General features: G+C 39.5%; 1 long non-coding RNA gene across 1 annotated transcript; it reads right to left on the minus strand.

The window, feature by feature from the left end:
- Positions 1–5,177: 5,177 nt before the first annotated feature.
- Positions 5,178–7,701, minus strand: LOC116585615. Its single transcript, XR_004283725.1, has 3 exons — positions 7,688–7,701; positions 6,085–6,086; positions 5,178–5,335 (listed from the first exon to the last, which is right to left on the minus strand). It is a non-coding gene; the product is annotated as an uncharacterized LOC116585615 (long non-coding RNA).
- Positions 7,702–25,445: the final 17,744 nt, after the last annotated feature.

A 25,445-nucleotide genomic window follows, 5' to 3' on the forward strand; every position in this document is an offset into this window, starting at 1 on the left:
TGCACTGCTCACGTATGGAAAGGGCAGGATTTATAGATGTGGCAAAAACTTAATATCTGTTCCCAAGGAGGATGTGGAGGAGTAGAGAACCAAGTACATCAGTTGGTTGTTATAATGCATTGTGATCATTGCAGTAGAACGTGTACAGTGTATGATGTAGCATGAAAGAAGCAACAAGTAACTCTTATAGGGAGAGAATGGTCATAGGTCAGGATGAATGATTATTTATCAGGGTGAATGGCTGATGGGGGAAGACCATTTTAACAGAGGGGAAAAAACCCAGGCATATGGTGTTAGGGGTATATTCCATAAACATAACACAGTGAATTCAGAGGACTATTAAGATAGTGGGCTGGGACCCTGGCACAGAAGGGAAAAGACATCCATTGCTACATGTCAGAGTAATCCCTCTGGTGGAAGTAGGAAGAAGGGACTACTGAATTCCACATATTCCTTGTTAACAGATATCTTCTCAGTTGGCCATGATTGTGTCACACACCCACTGCCAAACCAGCCACTTGCAAGGGGAATGAAAAGTCTGTTATTGGCTTAAAATAACCAAAATTCACAGGGTCTCCTCTGAAGCACATGGTCACTTACCACTTGAAGTAAGATAGAATTTTTTTAGCAAGAAAGGAGGCCAGAAACAGTTGTTGGACAGGGAAATGTCATCTGCTCCAGAAGTCAGATAGACCTTAGTGACCAAGTGCCTATTAGGGGTGAGGAGTGAGAGACCACTCCTAGTCTGTGGTTTAGACCTCTCAAGTCTAATAATAAGCTCTGTAGACATTGTTCAGTAGGCTTACATTCAGAAAAGGGACTGTATCAGAGTGCATTCATCTAGTCTTAAGGGGTAAAGAAAGGCCTTGAAATGTGAATTTATCTTAACCGCTCTATGGAGTCAGGTCTGTTTTGAATGAAAGCTGAATATTCACTAAATTGTTGCCCCAAATTGAGCACATTTGGAAACAATATGTGCATATCCAGTGGTTTGATCTCATTTGTCAATAAGGTAAACATAACTATGAATGCCAGCATTAATACAAAATAAAGTATTCTGCTTGGAAAGAAATTCTTTCTAAGGCAGAACAAATTTGAATTTTCTTCTATAGAAGGTCCCTCAATAAATGTTCCACATGTAATTTCTTCCTTATAGACTCACTAAAAAGTCTTAAGCTTGAGAGTTTATTTACCATGACCATGGATCTAGAGTTCTATTTCCAAAGCAGTCAGTCTTTGCATTCTCATCAGAGCCACTGAAAAAATGAGCTGCAATAAGGGTGTATTAGGTCTCTCCCTACAGTGGGAGGCCTGTCTATTTCTAGAAATACGTTGCTATGTTACAAATGCACTATCCTCATACTATAGGCAGGAAGACAGTGGTTTGAAATTAGCCTATACAAAGCCAATAATGGGAAATAATAAATCTGAGCATTCTAAAAGCATCAGTCCCCGTCACAGTTTTCTTCTCTCCCTTTTCAAATAAATATAATTTTTCTCCCTTTATACTTTTTTCCTTTCCTTTTTTTTTTCCAGAGGAAACAGACTCAATGTTCCTAAATAATTTGACACAAGAGAACCTAGATGATAGATTAAATTTCAGTTCATAAGCCATCTTCTCCTCTGAATTCTCTACCACATGTCACATAAAAATAAATAAAAATAAAGATTATCTCCAGCAACATGATAATTTCATTGCATGGTGCAAGTAGTACAAGGGACATTCTGAATATTAATTCATGTTGGAGACAAATTCCACTTAGAGTAAACAGCATAGAGACATGTGACACTAATTTACAGCTAGGGTGTTAAACCTTTGAGCCCTGTAGGTTAAGATTTCTCAGTGACAGCCTTCAGCACAAGGGATGTGTTTCTGAAGTAGAAGAAAAAGAGACTGGACTCTGCTATATGTCTGACATAGAAAAAAGTTATAATTTTATAATTTTTCAAACTACATCGCATTATAATCTGCTTTGTCAAGTGTCAGGTAATCTTCCCAAATATATTCAATGTGGCATTTCTATTTATAGGCATAAAGGTACTTTCATCCTTCAGCAGACATTTTCTAGCTACCTGCTGTGCAATTTTTATCCCAACAGGATATAACCCCATATCTATGGCAACAGCCTCTGTTTGTCTTCCTGGTCACCTTTTGTCAGTCATCCTGGATCCATTCTGTACGTCATTATTATAGGCCAGTATTGATCATATCACTCAGATGCTTTGTCCCTTAGTGATGCCTGTCACCTGCCAGACAAAACTGATGCTCTTCATCCTTACATTTATGGTCCTCTGATGTGGAGCCCCAGTAACTCTCTGCTCTATATCCTGTGTTATTTTTCTTTTATCATTTGCATCAGTGCTATCACTTGAAGAAGGGATTAATTAACCAACCCAAATGTCTGCTTCTTTGAGGATAACTTATAAATAGGAGATCCCGTTTCTTCTTTAGTTTCATGTGTAGTCTTCCAGGCTCAGTGTATGTTCTTCCTTCTGCAAGGAGGAAATTCTCATCTTGCTCTGCCTCAAATCTAAGTTTAAAGACTTACAGAATCTCAGCTCTTAGATATAGCATTTCCTATGTCTTATTTCCCTGACATTAGCTTATAGAAGCTCCTTATTCATGAGTTTCTTACTCATGTCCATCTTTATGTAACATATATGGACTTTGAGCAGAGAAGAACACTGAAGACTCACTGTGTCTTGAAGGTAAAAATAGTTCCATGTCACTCTTCTGTTCATTTGGTAACTGACAGAAACTGTAGAATTCCAAGAGATATGCATGCATATACCAAGCTCACTGACCTCACTGACCACTTTTAGAGGAAAAATACGATGCAGAGGCTCATGTAGACCTGGGTTAAACCTGGGTCTACCACTACTGCTTATAAGATCTTAGACAAGGTTTTTTGTTTGTTTGTTTTGTTTTAAGATTTATTTATTTGAGAGAGCGTGTGTGTGCTCACGAGCTGGGGGAGGTGCAGAAGGAGAGAGAGAGAGAGAGAGAGAGTGACACAGGACTCAATCCCATAACCCCAAGATCGTGACCTGAGCTGAAATCCAGAGTCAGACTCTCAACTGACAGAGCCACACAGGCACCCCTTGGACAAGTTTTTTTTTTTAATTTTTTTATATTTTTATACATTATTAACCTCAGTTTTCTCATAGAGTACTGGGCATTGAAACTATATGGTTGTTATAAAATGGTGATGCAATTGATGAACACAGGCCAACTAAAACATTTAAAGGATATAAACTCTATTTATGGAAAAAGAAATAGAACATTATTTACTGACAGGAGACAGTAGGCTTCCAGTTGGATATGTTGATTTCTCAGGTCTTCAAATCTCCATAGGTCATAAAGATTGCCAAAGATTCTACCCCCCAAGTGAGAAGATTTTGGAAAGAATGAGCTTCCTCTTATCATTTTCATAAGAATTTATGTATCTTCTCACTTGATTCTTCTACCCTGGTTGTATATCTGCCTGCCCACTAGTATACATCATGAGCGCTAAACAACATCAAGACATTCTAAAGTGTTTATTGTGATATTAGGTGGGTCATTTTCCCTTGGATATTCTTGAGTTCTCTTCCTCTTCTAATATTGCCTATTTAATTTGGTAGATGAAAGGACTAGGTGAGATAATAAATATAAAAACACAAATGTGTCAGGCACAGACTAAGTGTGGCTAAGTGGACCTAGGTGGCTCAGTCAGTTAAGCATCTGACTCTTGGTTTCAGCTCAGATCATGATCTCAGGGGTTGAGCCCTGTGTTGAGCTCTATGCTCAGCTCTGTGCTCAGCCCAGAGTTTGATTCAGATTCTCTGTCTCCCTCTTCCTCTGCCTGCCCCACCCCACTCCCACACTTTCTATAAATAAATAAATAAATAAATAAATGAAATAAAAATAAATAAAATAAAACAAAATAAAAACAAAGTAATAACAAAAAGAATCTTAGCTGGAATTATTATTTTAGTTTTTGCACATTATTTTTTCCTTCAGTGGGGAAATCAAGCAGAATAATTTAGAATAGCATTATCTGAATCTTTTATCAAGTGGTACCTCTTTTTATTTCCCCCATGTCTTACCATGACCAATGGGGACAATAGGAGGTAGAAATAATATTTTCCATATTAGAAAAGATATATTAATCGAGAGGAGTGTAGAATCGGTATCAGCTTCATTAACCTCTGAAATAAACATTCTTTTTGTTGAGGTGGAGCCAGAAAGGGGTGAAGAAACGCAGTAAAGGGAGAGGCAGTTGTGATATTGTGATCTATCATAAGAAATGTGTATTTGTCTTCATCCCCATTTCTGGCACAGGGCTCCTAAAATTTGGAATTTCCTGTGATGAGTGCCACAAAAGTATCTTTTGTTATATTAACGAGGTGACTTTTGGACCACACCTAAGGATGGGGGCTGGTTGCCAAGAGAACCTGCCATATGATTAGCAGGTCAGAACTTTCATTCCCACTCTCCTGACCTCTGGGAAGGGGAAAGGAGCTGGAGGTTGAACCAGTCACCAATGGCCAGTGATTTAAGCCATCATGCCTATGCAATGAAGTCTCCCTTGGACTTTCCTCCAAAGGAAAAGGACTGGATTCAAAGAGCTTCTGGGTGGGTAAGCATGGGGAGTTTTGGGGAGAGTGGCATGTTGGAGACAGTGTGGTAGCTCCTTGCCCTTTCCCCGTATTATGCCTTATACATCTCTTCCATCTGGCTATTTCTGAGTTATACCCTTTTGTAATAAACCAGTAATCTAGTGATGTAAAATGTTTCTCTGAGTTCTGCAAGCTGTTCTGGAAAATTAATCAAACCCAGGGAGGGAGTTATGGGAACCTCTGATTTATAGCAGTCAGTTAGAAGTAGAGGTAATAACTTGGACTTGTGACTGGTGTCTGAAGGAGGAGGGGGATAGCTTTGCGGGATTTAGCTCTTAACATGTGGGTTCTGCTGCTGTTTTCCAGGTAGTTAGTCAAAATTGAGTTGAGTTGTATGATACCCAGCTAATGTCTGGGAATTACTTGGTGATGTGGGGACACTTTCCCCTAACCCTCCCCCCCATACAGACATATACATATTGAAACTGGTATTACAGCCCTTCACCAGTCATTTGAAATCTGTAGCTCTTCTGTCTGGCTGTTGGAGAACAAGCAGAATTTAAGAAATAAAACAGATGAACGTAGAGGAAGGGAAGGAAAAATAAAATAAGATAAAAACAGAAAAGGAGGCAAACCATAAGAGATTCTGAACAATAGGGAACAAATTGAGGGTCACTGGAGGGAAGAAGGGTGGGGGAATGGGGTAACTGGATGATGGGCATTAAGGAGGACACTTGTAACACTGGATGTTATATGCAACTGATAAATTACTCAACTCTACCTCTGAAACAAATACTATACTATATGTTAACTAAGTACAATTTAAATAAAATATTGGAAGAAACGACACAAAACAAAACAAAAAACAAGGTCTCACCAAGCAACATGTAGTATTAGCCACCTCCCATATGTTCAGTGTTTTCCTGAATTCTTTGAAGGAATAAGAAAGAAAGTAGATGGTATGCTGCTTCCTCATCATCAGTCTGACCTTTTACCATTGGGATGCTCAAAGCTCAGCTTTAAGTATGTATGGTTTTCTTTCTTCTATACCTATACTCACAACTTGGGTGAGCCAATCCCATGTCATGACTTTAAATACCAACTATAGGCCAATGATTCCCAAACTTACTTCTCCATCTAGACCTCTCTGCTGGACCCTATAGTTATATGCCCAGCTGCCTACTACAGATCTTCATCATGAGATTTAAAAGATTTCTCAAATCTGACAAGAAGTTTAGTCATAATTAAATTCCTCTTCTCACCACCCCTCCCCCAGCCTCATCCCTCATGACAAAAACCTATCCCACTGGTACCTCTCCCTCTTAGTTAGCAGTAACTGCATTCTTCTGGTTACTAGGACCAAAAACCTTGGAGTTGTCATCCTTCCTCCAAGATTCTCAAAATACTTTGTTATAAATCCTATTGGATTTACCTTAAAAATGTGTCCAGAAGCTGACCATTTTTCATTATGTCCACTGTTACTGCTAAGGTCTGGATTCCTGGGTTGCTACCCTGGCCTCTTAACTGGTCTTCCTCCTTTTTTTTTTTTTTTTTTTTTTTTTTGAGAGAGAGCGAGCGAGGGCATACGAAGAGAGAGGTCAGCGGGAGAAGCAGACTCCCTATGGAGCTGGGAGCCCGATGGGGAACTCGATCCCGGGACTCCCCAGGATCATGACCTGAGCCAAAGGCAGTTGCCTAACCAACTGAGCCACCCAGGTGCCCTTAACTGGTCTTCCTATTGGTAGCCTTGTTTCCACCTCCAGGGTCTATTCTCAGTTCATGATGTGATGGCTCTGAGTCCATAAGGCAGACCATGTCTGTTCCAAATTATGATGGTTTCCCATTCAGAAGAAAAGCCAGAGTCCTTTTAAGGTCCTTTGGTACCTATGTGATCTGGTCCAATGCTCCTCTAATTCATCTAGAACTTCTCTACTCTTCACTCATGCTGAGGCTCTCTAATGGTCCCCACCCTTCTTGCTATTTTTTCAAGCACATACAATCCTTGTTCAGGCCTTTCCCTCTACCTGGAGTTCTCTTTGCTTAGATGTCTGTCAGATGGCTACTCACTTGCTTCCTGTTTACATTATTGCTACAGTGTTACCTTCTCACTGAGACTGACCCTGATCAATTGGTAATCTTTTTTTTTTTTTTTAAGATTTTGTTTATTTATTTGACAGGCAAAGATTACAAGTAGGCAGAGAGGCAGGCAGAGAGAGAGAGAGGAGGAAGCAGGCTCCCCACTGAGCAGAGAGCCCGACGTGGGGCTCGATCCCAGGACCCTGGGATCATGACCTGAGCCGAAGGCAGAGGCTTTAACCCACTGAGCCACCCAGGTGCCCCGATCACTCGGTAATCTTAAAACAAGGATTCCACATGGTTAGTTTAATCACAGAATTTTATTTAAATACACAGCTAACCTGCTGGGGGATAAATGATATTACTCAATATGATCAAGTAAAACAAAACAAATCAAAACAGTAGCAGCAGCAAAAAGATGGAGTGCATTCTTAAACATCAACACTTTTTAGAGAATCTTCTTTTTCTGTCCTTTTTCAGTCTCAGTCACTCTCACAAACATCATTCCAGTTTCCCTCTCCACCTCATTCTATCTTCCTCTCTGGAAAACAGTCATATGTATTATATATAGTATATATTTTTCCCACTTTCATGTACTCTTAACTGTTTATATTTCCTTGATCTTTACTCTTTAGTATATGAAGCAGTTTAACCCCTTTCTATTCCACAGTTCTGTATTTTGTTCTGCCAATTTTTTGACCTCTGACCTCCAAAAGAAACCTCTGGTCCTCACCTAGTGAACAGGAATCTTCACTCTTGGAGAAGGAATATTACAAACTTCCATAATTTATGAACCTTCCTTTTATCCCTGGTGGGTGAATATCAAAGGAATTTTCATGGGTTATGTGAGAACTGGGCTGAACTTTCAAAGCTGGGTTGAGTCACTACAGGCCAAAGGTAGGGGACCCAGGTAAAGAAAAAAATGCAAACCGAATGTGACGGGATAAGGTAGAAGCGACAAGGACAACATGATAAATGTGAAGGACAGGGAAGCAGATTGATATATGACTGATGTGGATGAGCTAGAATGATTCTTAAAGCCCAGGAAGAGTTCCCAATGGGGAAGATGGAAGGTATTTGAGTCATGCTTTACTTATAGTAGGAATATTGTCAGTTGAATTGGTATCAAGGCAGTGGTAAAGGTGGTGCACTGATCATTTACAGCGTTTCATGCACCTCATACCTGCTGCTTCCCCAGGCTTCTTGATTTCAGCGAACGGCAACTTCATCATTCTGGCTGCTTATGTCCAAATCCTTGAAGTTATTCTTAACTCTTCTCTTTAGCTCATAATCCTTATTAAATTCTTTAGAAAATCTTGTCTTCTTTACCTTCAAAATATACTAAGAATACACTCATTTCTCATACTTTCTCAACATCCACCTGATCCAAGCTATTGTCCTTGGGTCTGGGATTATTGCCATGGACTTCTAAATGGTCCTCCTGGCCCAGTCTTATTCTCCTTTAGTTAATTCTCATCATTAATAGATACATTTTATATTTAAATATAAGCCTGATCATTTATTTCTCTGCTCACAGCCTTCCAGTGGCTTCCTATCAAGATTACATAAAAGCCCAAGACGCCATACACATTCTGGCTCTCTGACTGCATTTTCTTTCACTGTCTCCTTACCCTACTCCAACCACTTTAGCCTGTTTATCATTCCTTGAATACGCTGAGTATGTTCCCATCTCAGGAACACCTACTGTTTTCTAGGCCTGAAAAGTTCTTCCTCTGATGAAACACATGTCTCAGTCTCTCACTTCCAATCCAATGCCACCTCCTTATGTAGGTCTTTCCTGACCATCCCATATAAAATAGCATGGGAATGTCCTATCTGCTGCATGTCTCCTATTCCTCATACCCTGTTGTATTTTTCTCCATGGCACCTCCCACCGTCTTTGAGAGATTACATATTAACTTGTGCTAGATTTTCTTTTGCCCTTCCTGATTCACTGTCTACTCTTCTGCACTCACTCTGTGCCTTGGGATGCTCACTGTAGACTGTAGCAGATGGACATTCTGGCCCCTGGCCTTCTATATTCTGGTTCGGTTCAGCCAGTGGTGGGTCCTGGTGGGAGACAGGATCATGGGAGGAGAGCACGATGGAAGTGTTAACTCCCTGTCTCCCTTTCTGCTATGCCTCTTTTTGGTCCTGTCTCTCTTTCTTTTCCCAGGGCCACACCTCCTACTGGACAATGCTCTTCCCATTCATAGCTACAGGCATCTCTCACTGGGTTCTTGTGACTGCTTCCTTCCTCTAATCCCTGAGGCCAGAGAGGTAGCAGCTCTCTGTTGCTTAGAGCCCCGGGTACTTCACCAGACCTTGTTGGTTTCCCTTTATCCTATAACATTTTTTCTAATCAGCCTCCTCATCAAACTCTCACCAATCAATTTCCCTGCTTGACTGAGCCATCTATTTCCTGTGGAGACCTCAGTTAATATACTTGTTTATTGGTTGTGTCTTCTGTTCATGTGTGTACGCACAGACACACGTAAAGGTATGGTTACTTAAGAGTAGGGATTTGGAGTGCCTGGCTGGCTCAGTGGGTTAAAGCCTCTGCCTTCAGCTCAGGTCATGATCTCAGGGTCCTGGGATTGAGCCCTGCATCGGGCTCTCTGCTCAGAGGGGAGCCTGCTTCCTCCTCCTCTCTCTCTCTGCCTGCCTCTCTGCCTACTTGTGATCTCTGTCTGTCAAATGAATAAATAAAATCTTAAAAAAAAAATAGGGATTTTTGTGACTAAAACAGTACCTGATACTTAGAGGGCAACTCATAAATTTGTTGATGGATAGATAATGAGTGAATGAACATATTTCTTTTTTCTTCTTACAAGATACCAATGAGATAGAAATGATTGTTTCCATTTTGTCAATAAGGAAATTGAGGTTCAAAGAGAAGTAATTTTTCCCAAATCATGCAGCTAGTATAAGACAACACTGACTGGAATCACGGTGCCATATTTGTATTGCTACCTTTCATTATTTTTTTCACTAAATCACATAATACTTTTCCTATTGCTATTATATGAAAGGTTGTTAATTTTATTATCCTTTCTGTGGCACTGGATTATGTCACATAGTTTGTGACTTCTTCAGCTGCTATGGCAGTTAAGAAATAGTCACAGAGAAAAGCCTTAGCCTTTAGCAAACAGTAGAAGGCTTAATGACCCATCAACCAGTAGAGAGAAGATATTTTAAATTTAACACATATATTAAATCCAAACCACATGTAAATGTTCTTGGCTGATAAGGCTGTTTCTCCAGCATACTCTTAGAACTGCTTCAGCAAAGTTGCATTAAGTTTCCAGTCACATGAGAGAATGGAATCTGGGCCAGAGGAATAGCTGATTTGGAGCCAACTAACAGGAAGTGCTTTCAACCCCAGATGAGTTTGCTGATTTAAGACAGAGAAGGTCCCAGGTCCCACAGTGAAAAGAAAGGGCTCTAGTCCTTGTTTTGTGCCAGTTTAGCTGACTCTAAATCTGTAATCTGTGCTCCTTTGGAAATTGAGCATTCTACCTACTTATGCCTCTAAAACTTACCCAAAACTACTCTTTTCTGCTCTTTTATCCTCCTTCATAACAACTATAAGCTTTTGAAGGTTTTGAGGAGGGATGAAAAAGGTGCTAGTAGGTTAAGGTCTTTTGAAGGAAGTACATGGAGAAAGTCACAAAAACCAGGAAACTGTGGTGCATATAATTTCCAAATGAAAATAAGCAAAAGATCCTTGTTGTAAAAGGATCTTTTAGGTTCAGATGACTCTTGTAGGACTTGAGCATTCCAAACCCCTTAAAAAGGGACTTGTCTTCTCACAGTTGTCCTGTGGGAATTGAAGGACTCATTATCCCAGCATCTTCTCCAACATAAAAAAGCAGACTAGAGGGAGGCTACTGCCAGTCCCTTGACCAACAAACCCAACAGGGCATCTGTCATGCCTCAGGTGATACACAGGGTGCAGATGATTCACTGGTGAGTTAGACATGCTTACACCCTACCAGACATGAAAACAGACATGAAATAAATAAGTTACTTCTGAGCGTGCAAAGGGCGACGATGGAGAACTAAAGAGTATTGTTAGAGCTTATTAGAGGGTCAGCTCATTTGATAAGCAAAGTCAGGAAATGTCCTCGAGAAGAGTGAGCCTGGGAGGATGGAGTAGTTGTGGGAGGCTATGGACCGTGCATATTGTATTTATAATTATAAATGCAGAACTAGCCCAGGATCTGGAAAATGCTCAGTTTCAGTTATCATTGCCATGTAACAATCTACTCCAAATGTCAGTAGCCTAAAATTACAACTGTTTATTATTTTTCATCATTCTAGGGTTTGGGGCAACTCCACTGACAATTATCCTGCTTCACGTGTCATTTGGTTTCAGCTTTAGTCGTCTAGAGGCTCCAAAGGGCAGGAAGACCTAAGAGGGCTCACTCAGATCTCTGGTCCCTTGGCAGGGGCAGTGGGAAGACTTGGACTCAGCAGGGACGGCTGGGACAAGTGAACCTGTCTGTCCATGCAGTTCCAGTGGCTCTTCTACTCCAAACAGCCTATCTGTGTGGTTTCTCCAGCTGGACTTCTTAAATGGTACTTAAGAGATCTCAAAAGCAGAAATAGAAGCTTCCATGCTTTTGTAAGGCCAGGGTGGGACTCGAGAATAGAGCCACTGTTGCTGTATCCTACTGGTAGAAGTGAGTTCAGTGCTGGCCCAGACTCAGGGAGAGGACCAAACACGGTATGACTGTCAGAAGTGTGGTCATTAGAGGGGCATCCTCTTCAAAGATTCCCTATGTGCTCAATAATATGTGCTCAATAATTTTATTTGTAGTCATGGAGGCAGGGGGAGAAATGAGTAGGGATCAGTCCATGTGGAGGGAGAGGCCTGAGCAGCATCTTTGATGATTAGAAGGCACATGCACATAAGTCTTGTTGAAGGACCAGGGAGGGGTACACTCAGAGGGAGCATGGAGAGAAGAGAGATATGGATGAGACTGGTGAGTGAGCTGAGAACAGGCTGAGCCTGGAGCCTGACTCCCCCAAGCTTTTCAGTTATGTAAGCCAATCATTTTCCTTTCTCCCACTGCCAGTTTGAGCTGGTTTTCTATCTTTGAATCAAGAGGCCTGACTAATGGTAGGGAGGCAGCAAATCCTGCTGCCCAGGAGAGGAAGGCCCTGAGGGTGACCTCACCATTGAATGCAAAGCCATTTGGAAACAGCCTGTTCTGTACAAATGCAGAGCATTATGATTATCCCTGATGTGCAGACTGTACACTCACCTTGAGTAGGATAGAATCTGCCCCTGACATCAAAAAGAGAAAGGTCTGTGGGTGGATGTTCCTAATGGCTTCAGAAAGCCCTTTCCACATGCATAATTAACTATGACAGCCAACCACGGCTTGGTATTCCTGCAGAAACTGGTCAAACATTTTAAAGCCTCTTCTCAGATCTCCACAATGTAAATTTACTTGTGTTGGTTTCCACTAGCCACAGTTTCTGCTTTTTGAATTCTCGACCTCTATTACAAGTTTGCTGAGCAAATTCAATAAGATAATTCATGTAAAATGCTCAGCATAGTACCTAGTCACAATCTAATAAAGCCCAAGGAAGCATAAACTGCCTTTTTTTTTTTTTTATTGTTGTCTGATCTTATTTCTGGGATCCCAAGTGCTTTGATGAATGTGGTTTTTAAAAAAATGCCTGCCTTTAGGCCCCCAAAAGATTACAAAGAAAAGGAGAGCTAAGTCTGATGGGAAGAGAGCTTGTCTAGGGTCCCCTTCTTGGCTAACCTGAAACTCAGAGCTAACCATCATTTTAGATACGCAGTCCTGGCGGAGGTCGGAATGGAGATGTGTTCATGTTATCCCTCCCCAACACCTGTATTCAATCAGGGCTCATGTAGGGCTTTGGAAGCAGTGGCAGAGGTCCTTAGTGAGGGCTGCAGGACCCACACTGGTGGCCTGACTCCCCCTTGTCTCAGACTGTATGTCTGTGCCTTGCTGCCTCCTGCCATATGTCCTCTGCACATGAAGTATCTCACTTTCACCACATTCAGATCTTAGCTCAAATCTTTACTTCCTCACTGAAGCAGTCCCTGATCCCAGTCTAGGCCCATTTGCATTCCTACACAGTGTCCTATGACGTCAACCCTTCCCTTCAAACTCTGCATCATAGTTCATTAATGTTGATCTATCAGTGCAGTTCTTGGATAAATAATGGACTCCCTCACTTAGATTAAGTTTCATGAAAGCATGATTCAAGAGATTTGGTTTGTTTTCTTTCCGTTTCTCTTAAGCACCTGACACATAGTATGTGCTCAGCAAATGCTGATTTGAGGAGTTAGAGAGAGAGAATGATTGATGCTTTTCATTGGGATTAGGAAATGAACTCATCAGTTTATTCAATCAAGCCAGGCCATCTCTGAGACATCATTGAGTTCCCAGAGAGATAGGTAATAATTCTAGGACACCAAGCAGGGATGGCCATTGCTCTTTAACCCCTGAATCGATTGCCCTTTGGGAATTGATTTCTTTTCAGGTGTTTCTCTCCTTGAAAGATGGCCTCTCCCAGAGGAGCAGTTCTCACTTGCAGGAGACATAAATACAGAAGCTAAAGCTTTTTTTCTTTTGCCAAAGTTTGCAAAACAAGGTCCTCTGTACTCTCCATACAACCTTTATCTCTTTTCTAAAGCTTTTCTCTGAAAATCCAGAGAAAGAGGCCATATAAAAAGATTAATAGACACTGGTTTAAATATACTGGCTATCTCAATGAGTCCTCATTTGTGGTTGTACTTAGTTGCCTCATTGAAGGTAGAGACAATGAAGTGTAGGGATTTAAAAGCATGCACTTTAGGGGAGGTGAGGCTGAGTCAAACCTAGAAGTTGGTATTTACTTTGTGCAAACTTAGGCAAATGAACTTACTCGCAGTTTTGACATTCAAAATGGAGAGATTTACTTCATAGCATTGTTAGGTGGATTGAGTGAGACACTGGTTATTATGAAGCACTTGGGTCCAGACATACAGTAAGCGGTCAGTTAGTGAAGGTTATATCATTGCTCTTCTGGATGGTTTTCTCTTTCATACAATTGCCAAATAGTGGTAAAGGGCTTGTGAAGGGAAATAATTCTCTTCTAGGCTGAAAGAGACATTTCTCCTCAATCCAAGAAGACTTTGCATGGATAAACTGGAGTTGTTATTAGCTAAATTAACCAAAGTCTTTGCAGTCACCATATCCTGAGCATTCCAGTATAATCTTAATGCTACTGCTCTTGTTTTTCATGGTTAGTGGAAAATTTCTTCTGTTCTACCAATGTCTGATGATTCAAATCATGCTATTTTGCAGCCAGGACTTTGGTGATTCTTCTTTTTATTGGAAGCAGCACGTTATTATGGAAGCCTCCTGGGTTGGAGTCATAAAAACCCAGGGTCAAATTATAAGCCTGCCGCTGGGTATCTGTGTGAGCCAGGACACGTTGCTTTGCCTCTGTGATCTTTAGTGTACTACAGGGGATGGATAGAGCGAAGTGAAATGAGGTAGATATAGTACTTGCCCTAGAGTACAGAGGTGACCAGACTGTCCAGGTATTCATGGGGGCTCTCTGATTTCCCTTTACAGGTACATTTTCCCAGGGTAAAGCTACCTAAGGAAGAATGATCTGAATGAAGTGCTGGGCCAAAACTTGTCTCATTCTCCTTTTGTCAATGATTTGATAGATGTGTGTGACTAGAACAACTTGTAATTTCTTTGAGCTGATTACTCCCATGTATAAAAGGGATTATTCTTTTATTTGTTTATTTTTTATTCATTCATGAGAGGCAGAGGCAGAGAGAGAAACAGGCTCCCTCCTGAGCAGAGAGCCTGACGTGGAACTCGATCCCAGGACCCCCAGGATCATGACCTGAGTCAAAGGCAGACGCTTAACCATCTGAGCCACGCAGGCTCCCAGGAATTACTCTTTTAATAAGTATCTCATTGAGACTAATTTTTCTCTTATTTCTCACTTCAAGATGGACCAGGACAGAGAAGAGGTTATGGTTATTATAAAGCCATACAGGGATCAGAGTACCTACCTCTCTCTTACGTAACTCCTAGGTATCAGGCTCTGTAAAATTTCTCTGCCTCCTTATGGCCCAACCTCCAAAGATGCATCACCTTCCCTTCCATCATCCATGATCAGTCAAAGAATTCACTGCCAAGCGCCCACTTAGAACTATGTGGCATATGCCATAGAAATGGGGGAGAAATGGGGAAATGGTAAAAATGGGGAATGATATGGGTTAGTAGGGAACAGCCAAGGAAACAGATAACTGCAGCATAGGATTGCAGCATAGCGTGGTAGAGGTTGTGATGGGAGAGGGTCATAAGGAGGGGAATGAGCTATGAGATTGAGTGGATGAAGACAGAGGACATCGGATCTTAGAGCTCAGACTCAAAAGATAAACACGTGGCACAGTAGTAGTTTTGCAAATCTCAAATGCAAGGTAGCAAAGGCACGAGCACCTTTTTTTTTTTTTAAAGATTTTATTTATTTGTTTGGGGGAGAAAGCAAGAGAGTGTGAGCAAGAAAGAGCGTGAGTGGGGGGGATAGGGGACACAGAGGGAAAAGTAGACTCCCCACTGAGCAGGGAAGACTGACCTTGGGGTTGGATACCAGGACTCTGGGATCATGACCTGAGCAGAAGGCAAATGCTTAATGACTGAGCCACCCAAAAAGGAAACCAGCAATCACCCTTCTGAAGAATATTCCTAGTATCTAATAATTGCCACTTTTTAAAGCATTCCAGGAGGAATCAGATCTATAGTGCAAAGATAAGAGTAGGTTTTGTTTTTTATCTCACTAGTTTACGCATTCAGAGCAAACCAAGCTAGACTATTTAGAAAAGCCAAGTGGAAAACTTTAATGATTTGGCTATTTTATTGATCGAGATACAAATTTAGTTATATATTTGGAACACAATATGATTGACCTCCAAAATGCATGGGACCATTTTCCAGGAAGTATTCCTTAATTGGATATTTTTCTTCAACTTTAAGCATACACCTAGAAATACTGCGGGATCAGAAATTATTTGCTATTTGTTTCCTTCTAGTAGGCAGAAGTACAAAGAATGTAAAACTCCAGACTGTTATAGTTTTTCCAAAAAATGTAAAAAATAAAGCCCAACTTACTTCCCAATATCCACAACTTAGTTTCAAGATCCAGGGGACAAAATGTTCTCAAGACAATGGCTGAGAGAGCTCCGTGTGGGCCACACATTAATGCTTCATTAAATCATCAAATATGAGTGACCTTTTAGCAGGAAAGAATCTCTCGTACAGGAAGCAGAGACTTTGCTATCCCAAAGTCTCAAATTAGTCAAAGAACACAATTCTAATAGTCACTAATACAAGTTAATGTGAATTTTTTTTTACTTCAAATTTGTTTATTTTTTAAATTTTGTTTTATTTTTTCAATGTTCCAAGATTCATTGTTTATGTACCATACCCAGTGCTCCATGCAATATGGGTCCTCCTTTTTTTTTTTTTTTAAGATTTTATTTATTTATTTGACAGATGGAGATCACAAGTAGGCAGAGAAGCAGGCAGAGAGAGAGAGGAGGAAGCAGGCTCCCTGCTGAGCAGGGAGCCCAATACGGGCCTCAATCCCAGGATCCTGGGATCATGACCTGAGCCGAAGGCAGAGGCTTTAACCCACTGAGCCACCCAGGCACCCCTGTATGTGCCCCCATTAATACCCACCTCCAGATTCACACATGCCCTATCCCCTCCCCTCCAAAACCCTCAGTTTGTTTCTCAGAGTCCACAGTCTCTCATGGTTCATCTCCCTCTCCGATTTACCCCAATTCACTTTTCATTTCCATCTTCTAATGTCCTCATGTTATTCCTTATGTTCCACAAGTAACTGAAACCATATGATAATTGACTTTCTCTGCTTGACTTACTTCATTCAGCATAATCTCCTCCAGTCCTGTTCATGTTGATACAAAAGTTGGGTATCCATCCTTTCTGATGGCTGTGTAATATTCTATTGTATAAACGGTATTCAAATTGGCAAAGAAGAAGTCAAACTCCCTCTTTGCAGATGACATGATACTTTATATGGAAAACCTAAAAGACTCCACCCCCAAATCACTAGAACTCAAAGAGCAATTCAGTAATGTGGCAGGATACAAAATCAATGCACAAAAATCAGTTGTTTTCTTATATACTAACAGTGAAACTATAGAAAGAGAGATTAGAGAATGATTCCATTTACTATAGCACCAAGAACCATAAGATACCTTGGAATAATCCTAACCAAAGAGTTTATGTGAATTTTATTCAAATGCCTCCATCATGATGTGATAAATATATCTTGCAGGAGATGCTTAACTGTTCTCAAAAGGTGGTCTGTGGTCCTAACTCAAATTTAACAATTATTTACTTAGTTCTTTACAGGTACTATAGTAGGACCATGAGATACATGAATCAATCAAAAAGACCAAACTCCTGCCCTCGTGGAGCCTACATTCTAGTGCAGAGAAGTTAAAAATTAAGGGAACATAGTCTTGAGATTGGAAGACATTACAAAGAAAAGGGATATAGAGAAGGAAGAGGACAAAGGACTTTTAACATAATTTTATGTGTATTATTTTTCTATTGCTGCAATGACAAATTACCACAAATTGAACAGCTTGAAAAAATACACATTTATTATCTTAAAGTTATTTCTATATGTCAGAAGTCTTTCTCAAAAAGTTGAAAATAGAGCTACCCTATGACCCAGCAATTGCACTACTGAGTATTTAAGATACAAATGTGGTGATCCAACGGGGCACATGCATCTGAATGTTTAGACCAGCAATGTCCACAATAGCCAAACTATGGAAAGAGCCTAGATGTCCATCAACAGATGAATGGATAAAGAAGATGTGGTATGTGCGTGTATATATGTACACACACACATACACACAATGAAATATTAATGCAGCCATCAAAAAAATCGAAATCTTGCCACTTGCAACAATGTGGATTAAACTAGAGGTTATTATGCTAAGTGAAATAAGTCAGTCAGAGAAAGGCAATTATCATATGATCTCACTGTTACAAGGAATTAGAGAAACAAGACAGAGGATCATAGGGGAAGGGAGGGGAAAAATGAAACAAGATGAAACCAGAGTGGGAGACAAACCATAAGAGACTCACTCTCAGGAAACAAACTGAGGGTTGCTAGAGGGGAGAGGAGGAGGGATGGAGTGGCTGGGTGATGGACACTGGGGAGGGTATGTGCTATGGTGAGTGGCTTGATGGTGAAAAAAAGATGGTGATGGAAGGGAATAAGTGACAACCTGTCATCATAAAGAATCCTCACAAAGGAGTCCTCACAAAGACTATCATCATGGTGGATTAGGGTGACCTTCTGTGTCATCAGCCATCTCTCAAGGCCACCATGTCTGGTCATCCATGTTGCATGCCAGTATGGGCACTTCTCAGCTAAGGCCAGGCTACAGTTCAGAACCTTTGTAGTTACAGAACCAGGATGGAATATGGCAGCACACTTGTTGATTCCTTTCCCAGTGAGCTGAAAGGCACAAATTGTAGAGAGCTGCTTTGTCAAGGTTAACTTGCCAAGGAGCCACTCCTGGCTGGTTTGGAAAGAAGTGACATTGCATTGTAGACACTTGCCTGTAGACACTTGTAGACATTTGGAGCAAAGAAATTAGCACCTGGGGCTTTCTCCTCATAAACATTAGAGAAATTTCCAAGTCGTGTAACATTATTCAAAAACTAAACAAAGATAAAAATAAAACATTATAAAACTATTCTTACCCAGCATAGGTGTGAGTGATGAAGAACCTTGAGGCAGAAATCCAAATTTATGGATTTTTCTTTCAAATTGACTTCAGAAACTTTTTGTAAGTTTTAAGGCATTTAGTTGAGAACTTTTCCTTAAAAGAATTCAAACATTAAAATGTTTTCTAAATTTTTATGATACATGAGGTGTAAGAATGAATTTTCTTTGTAAAAGATTTTATTTATTTATTAGCAAGAGAAAGAGAGAAACCATAAGTATGGGGAAGAGACAGAGGGGAAGGGAGAGGGAGAAACAGACTCCCGGCTGGGCAGGGAGCCTGATGTAGGGCTCAATCCCAGGACTCTGAAATCATGACCTCAGCTGAAGGCAGATGTGTAACTGGCTGAGCCACCCAGGTATCCCAAGAATGCATTTTCATATAAAAGTTTCGATTCAGAAACACAGAGAACAAAGCATGGAAGTTTTTCTGAACTTCCTCCATCCCTAAAGGTAACTGATTATTGTCAGAGGTTTGGAGGACATCTTTTCTTATTCCTTTACACACATTTACCTGAATATTTATGTGTATGTACACATTTATCTTTTATATAGCTGAGATCATATTGTTTTTTCCCTTATAATGATGTCTTAGAGATCTGTTCATACCAGCACAAGTAGTTTTACCTTATTCTTTTAACTATGGTATCATAGTTCCCTAGTTCCCATGAACCATATTGGTGAACATTTAGTATCTTTCTGTTTAACTGTGTCCCCTTAGGCATGGTACTTAACCTCTCTGGGTTTAGTCTCTTCACTGTAAAATGGGTTTAATAATTTTACATAACTCATAGGTTTGAGTATGTTTTAAGTAGGTAGAACCTATAAATCACTTAGAGTGGTGCCTGGATACAGTAAGCCTTTAAATAAGGTTGACTGTTATTAATGTTATGAACAATGCCTCAGCAAGCATCTTTATACATATTTCTATACATATGTTAGTTTTGCAGAGTAGTTTCCTAGAAGTGAAAGAGCTAATCATAGTGGATGTGTATTTAAAATTATCTTTGCTTTTCAAAAATCCTTCCCCATTGCTAGTCCTATCAAGATTATATGAGGATACCCAATTCCCAGTATCTTTATCAAAAAGGATACTGAGTCATTTAGAACAACTCAAAAGGTTTGGACACCTTTTCTATATTTTCTATATTTTGATAATTTTACATATTGGAATCCCTCCGTTATAAAGCAGAATTCAAAAACTACACTTCCCAGTTTCTTCTGTAGCTAGGAAATTGCCATTTAGAGGCAATCATATGACACTTGTATCAGAAGAGAATTACAGGAGAGACTTAGCTAGACACAGGGCATCCTGCTTTGCTCATGCGGGGGGTGGCAGAGACAGTGTGATTCAAGGTCCAGGATGGTAGTGGCTCTCTCATTAGGATGGTTCTGAAGCCTGGCTCTGAGAGCTACTCTGGAACACTTAATTTAGAGCCCATTTCTCCTAATTTTCAGAGCATCTAATAATCTTAATCATTTTTATTTCTGTTGGAATTAGCTACAGTGGCTTCTGTTGTCTGCAGTTAAGAACTCTGATAGAATCATAAAAACCTTAATAAGTGGCATATTTCAAACTTTTGCCGATTTTATAGGCAAAGCGTATTTTATTCTTACTCATATGTGTGACTTGTAACTTCTCATATCCTTTAGGGGAGGTTGGATCTGAATGGGATATTATCCATGCCATAGTTTTGCCTCCAAACCAGGTAGCAAGCCTATAATGGCTCCTCCCCTTCTTTCATATTTCTTTAATACATTATTGTTACTTATAAAGTTTTCCGAATAAGTGATTTAAAGCTAAGGTGCTAATAAGTAATTTGAGTTCATGGAGATATTTTAATTTCTATCTTTATCACATTAAATAATTTATATTTAAATACTTCTTTTTATCTATGATATTCCCACAGTTCAGGGAGATATTTTTCATATAATCATTTATAAGGAACTTTAACACTTCTTTGTTCATTATACCAAATACAGTGTTACAATGAATGCATTGGCATGGCATCATGTCATCCGTTGTTGAAGAGCATGATTTGCTAATCTTTTCTCTTTGTTATCTGGGTAAAATCTCCCTACCAATATTATAGGTGTTTACCAAGCATGCAAAAAATGAAGTATGTTAGTATGAAAATCAGGAGACACGTTTAATGTTGAATGGGGCAGAAATCTATCATTTTCAATGGTAAAATCAATTCATAACTTTTCATAAATTAAGAAGTAATGCTCTGAGAAACAATGGCATGCTGTTTTTCCCAGTCATATGTGCAAATATTTTCAGAAACCCAAATCAAATCAATATTTACCACTTAGAATTATTATTTTAAATTTAATTTTTAAAAGAAAAGAAAAAATAAATAAGTCAGTGTCTTAGCTTGTGTTACCATAACAAAATGCCATGGACTGGGTGGCTTAAAACAATAGAAATTTATTTCCTCACATTTCTGGATGCCAGGAAATTCTAGATCTAGTTGCCAACAGATTCGTTCCTGGTAAGGGCCCTCTTCTTGCCTTGCAAATGACTGTCTTCTCACTATGTCTTTAATTAACCAGGAGAAATTGGGAGAGAAGGAGAAAGGGAGAGAACGCTCTGGTCTCTTCCTCTTACAAGAAATTAATCTCATGATGAGAGTCCCATGCTCATGAATTTATCTAAACCTCCGTTACCTCTCCAAAGCCCCACCTCAAAATACAATCACATTGGGCATTAGAGCTTCAACATATGAATTTGAGGAGGGACACCAACATGCAGTCCTGAGCAGCTAGATTTTAAGCTGCTAATCCTGAAGAAGTTTTTGAACTTTACTTTTACTTTTTGAACTTTACTTTATATGCATCACTAGACCATCTGGTTCCATGCAAGGACCCAACACAGAATCAACTAATTGTCATCCATGTTTATTCATCACTCTTAACTCATTTTCTTACAAATAATGAAAATCTCAGATCTTTAACAAACAAATAGTCTTCACCATTAGTTGAAAGTTTGACCTCTTTAACTCTATAATAGAACATGACAAAAGCGTCCAGCAAAATATATACCTCAGAAAGTTAATTACTAGTAAACTTCATTGTGCCATTCCCATTTTACTGAGACTGAGAAAGCAGGGCAGAGTGTGGATTTTAAAGAGCACTACAGAATTAGAAACAGTGGTCCATATATCAGAGATGTGACTTTGTTGCTTAAACAGTTAAGTTCAGTTTGCCAAGGGCATCCCTGTAATCCTTTCTTCTGGGTTATTTCCCTCCCAGTCTTCCAGTCCAGGGTCACCCTCAGGATTTGCTTTCACCAGGATTTTTGAGCTGACATTTAGGCTACCAATATGCTGATGGAGAGAAAAACATACCAAAACTCCAGAACAATAAGTAATTTGAACAATCTAATTTTTACTTGAATCAAAATTATATGCAGAAAAACCAAAAGCCCAGTGTATTACAAAAACCCTGTAACTTATCTTTTAGCAAAGACCATGTTGGAAATTATTTGGTGGTTCTCTTAACTTCATGAATATGACCACTCAGTATTCAAAGCTACGTCCTACTCATGTTTACCTTAAACATCACTTTTCCTGACCACCAGGGCTGATTCGGTCCTCCTTTTCTAGACACCGCACAACACAATCCAATTCTTTGTATGATTGTTTGTAATTATGTGCTGTGTGATTATCCAGTGAATGTGAAGAGGAATGGTGACTTTTCTTGTTTTCTCAGCACATTAATGGTTCTCAATAAATATTTGTTAAGTAAAAGTAAAGAATATTCTGGAAGTTCTTTTAATGCATCAATTTTACTCAAAGATTTGGGGTGTTTTTAAATTAAAACAAGAACAGTTGTATCATGATATGAAGTACAAAATACATGTGAATTTTCAAAACAGAATTGGAAATTTCTCCCATGAATGCTTGCTTTCCTCTGTCATTAATGCTATTTCAGAGGAAAATTTAAGGATGCATTGATGTGGTGGATTTGAGTGTGAGGCTCCAGGGATCGGGTAGTTGAAGCCAACCAAGTTTAGACATTTCATCATGAAAGGAGAAGTGACTTCCTCCCTTCCATGCAGAAAACAAGAAGAGGCAGAGTAATGAAGTGCAAAGTGTGTCTTAGCAAGTTATTTTAATGCCTCAAATTTTCCAATTGTAAAATGAAAGCATTAGATTGAATGTTTTCCAATGGCTCCTGAAACTCTTTGTGTGTGTGTGTGTGTGTGTGTGTGTGTGTGTGTGTGTGTGTTTTCCTACTATCATCATTCTTACTCCCACAAAGGACAAAAAAGTAGGATAGGAAGGGTCATGATATTTCTTTTTCCTTACTTAAGCTTCTAAGTGTTACATTTGTCTTTTGAATGACACCTTTAAACACTGTGTAGTTGGGTTTCTTTCCCTCTTCATGAACTTGTAATCCTATTCATATGTCTAAAGGAGAAAGAAAAGTAGATCAATATCAAACCACAGAAGTACGTTTTTATGGATCAGCCACTCAGATATTACCAGTTGAGATGTTATATATTTCAGCATCACAACCAGATATAATGGAAAATATTGACTTGAAACACTACATGGAAAGAGGGAGAGAATTTTGTAACATCCCTCCTGCTGTCTCATCTGTTCTTTTTTTCTTTCTTTGGGCTTGACATTTTATCTTCATATCAGAAAGTTTTGCAAGACTATGAATGTAATAATTACTATAACATTAATGCAATCTCTCAGGGGTGGTTAGATTAATCTTTGTACTAAGCGAAGATTATCTGAATGTAAATAAAAGAGAAGAAGTGGTGACAAGTACTGATAAAAAATAAGTGGTTGATATTGCAAGCAAAGGAAACTAATATAAAACAACAATTATACTTTTCGAAGTCTGTGCATATTGTCTCACAATTGTTTGATTCAGTAAAGCTCTATGAAAAGAAAGACTTGTTTTGTTCTATTATAACCAAATGCGTTTAATATATATCTGCTACAAATGGCTTTGAGGTATCAGAGCTGGTTATGTTCTGGTTTTTGTTTATAATAATAAAAATGCCTGCCAGAAGCTACTATGATAAACCCTATGCACAACATAAAGGCTGGCAAAATAGGAAATCTGAACTCCTAAATTCAAAAATCAGACAACTTGAAGCGTTAGCAAGTCTATTAGAGACAGGAACTCTGGTGCACTGCTGGTGGGAGTGTGAAGTGGTACAATCACTTGGGAGAGCAATTTGGCAATTATCTAGCAGAGTTGAAAATGCAAACGCCTACAAGCCAGCAGTTTCACTCCTGGGTATATACCCTACAAAAACAGGTACATGTACTCAAGAAGCCATGTTTATAATAGAAAAAGATGGGGGCAGGGAGGATTAAACATCATTGAAAAGGTAGTACATAGAGTCTGATATAGTTAAAAAATGGGATATGATATGGCAGTTAACATAAAAGATTTTTATGTATTAAGCTGGATACCATGTTTAGGAAAAAAATAAAAGGCAAATAACAGAATGCACCACGTATAATGGACCACTTTGGTCAATTTAAAAATCACAAACAATAATATTATATTTAGTTTCTGGCTAAATAGTAAACTATGAAAACATGGATTAGAAGGATACCCATCAAGTTCCAAAGAGAAGCTGTCTCTGGGAAGGGGGAGAAGGAGAGAGGGACGTGGGACTGGAGAGGGATACAAGATATGTCAGCATTTTCTGTATGCCTTATTTTTCCCTTTATGAAAAACAATTTTAGGAACACATATGGCTGAATGTTAATATTAGTTAATTCTGGGATGAGGACACATGGACATTTTTATACTATGTACTTTCCTGTATTAATTGCTTTTCCAATAAAAAGAAAAAAGACTTTAGTCACTTTTGGTCTCTCAGTGCAGCTGGAATACTGTATTTCTTGAATTTAAGGAACCACGATTCTATATTTAAATTGTTTAATACACTGTATTTTATTCATTTACAGTGTTTATACTGGATGAGTAAACTAGGGGCTTTGGAAAGGTTTCCATGGAATTTCGGTTTAACTAGGTCCATTTATATGCTTGGTAAACGTAGGCAAAGTAAAGTTTTAAACATCTGTTTATACAAGGTACACAAACCAGAAAGCATTTTCTTTGGTTTGTCCATATTATCCTGTGCCAATATGAATATTAGCATCAGTTTTCAGGATTTTTTCCACTGAGAGATTCAGGGTTAATGTTGCTATGTAAATGTCACGTGAATCCCATTTTGGAACAATTCATATATCCACATAAAGTGCGGAAATGAGACTTTTAGTCCAGAGGGTCTCATTTAAATATAAACAATGGGAAAATCACTTTTCATGCCATGGAGTTTTAACCCCCTCTCCCTTGTTTCCTGCCTGTGAACATTGTCCTGGCTGAGCCCCAGGGCAGATGTGGACAGTTACCTAAGACTCTGTAAGCAGCTGGAAGAGGCAGGGGGGATGGGAGGGAGGAGGAAATGAGCTTTCGCTGAACCCGGATTTGGGTTCAAAATCTGACTCTATCTTTCATTGACTCACTGTGGGACTCAGCAGACCACTGAATTCCAGCTGCACAGCAAGGATTTGGAGAGCAATCAGCAGACCACTGAATTCCAGCTGCACAGCAAGGATTTGGAGAGCAATACCTCTCAGACTGGGTGAGGACTTCATGATCCTGTGTGTGCAGGGCAGCTCATGAGTAGAGGCTGTTACATGTGTTGCTGTCCTTGCTGTCTCCACCACAACCTAGAGGCGCTGAATCCCTGTGTCCATTTAGCAGATGCAAAACCACTTCTACCTTGAATGGACTGGGGGAAGTTTGTGCTCCTTGGATGCTCCTGCTGCCCTATCAAGATAAACGGCAAGGAGCAGCTGGAGCCCTTGTGGAGTATATTATGAACGAGTCTTACCAGAGTTGGGTTATTTCCTTTGTATTTTTTCCTTTGTTTGTTTGCCTTTTTTCTTCTACTTCCTTGT

The sequence above is a fragment of the Mustela erminea genome, chromosome 3 (genome assembly GCF_009829155.1).
Source record: "Mustela erminea isolate mMusErm1 chromosome 3, mMusErm1.Pri, whole genome shotgun sequence".
NCBI lineage: Eukaryota > Metazoa > Chordata > Mammalia > Carnivora > Mustelidae > Mustela > Mustela erminea.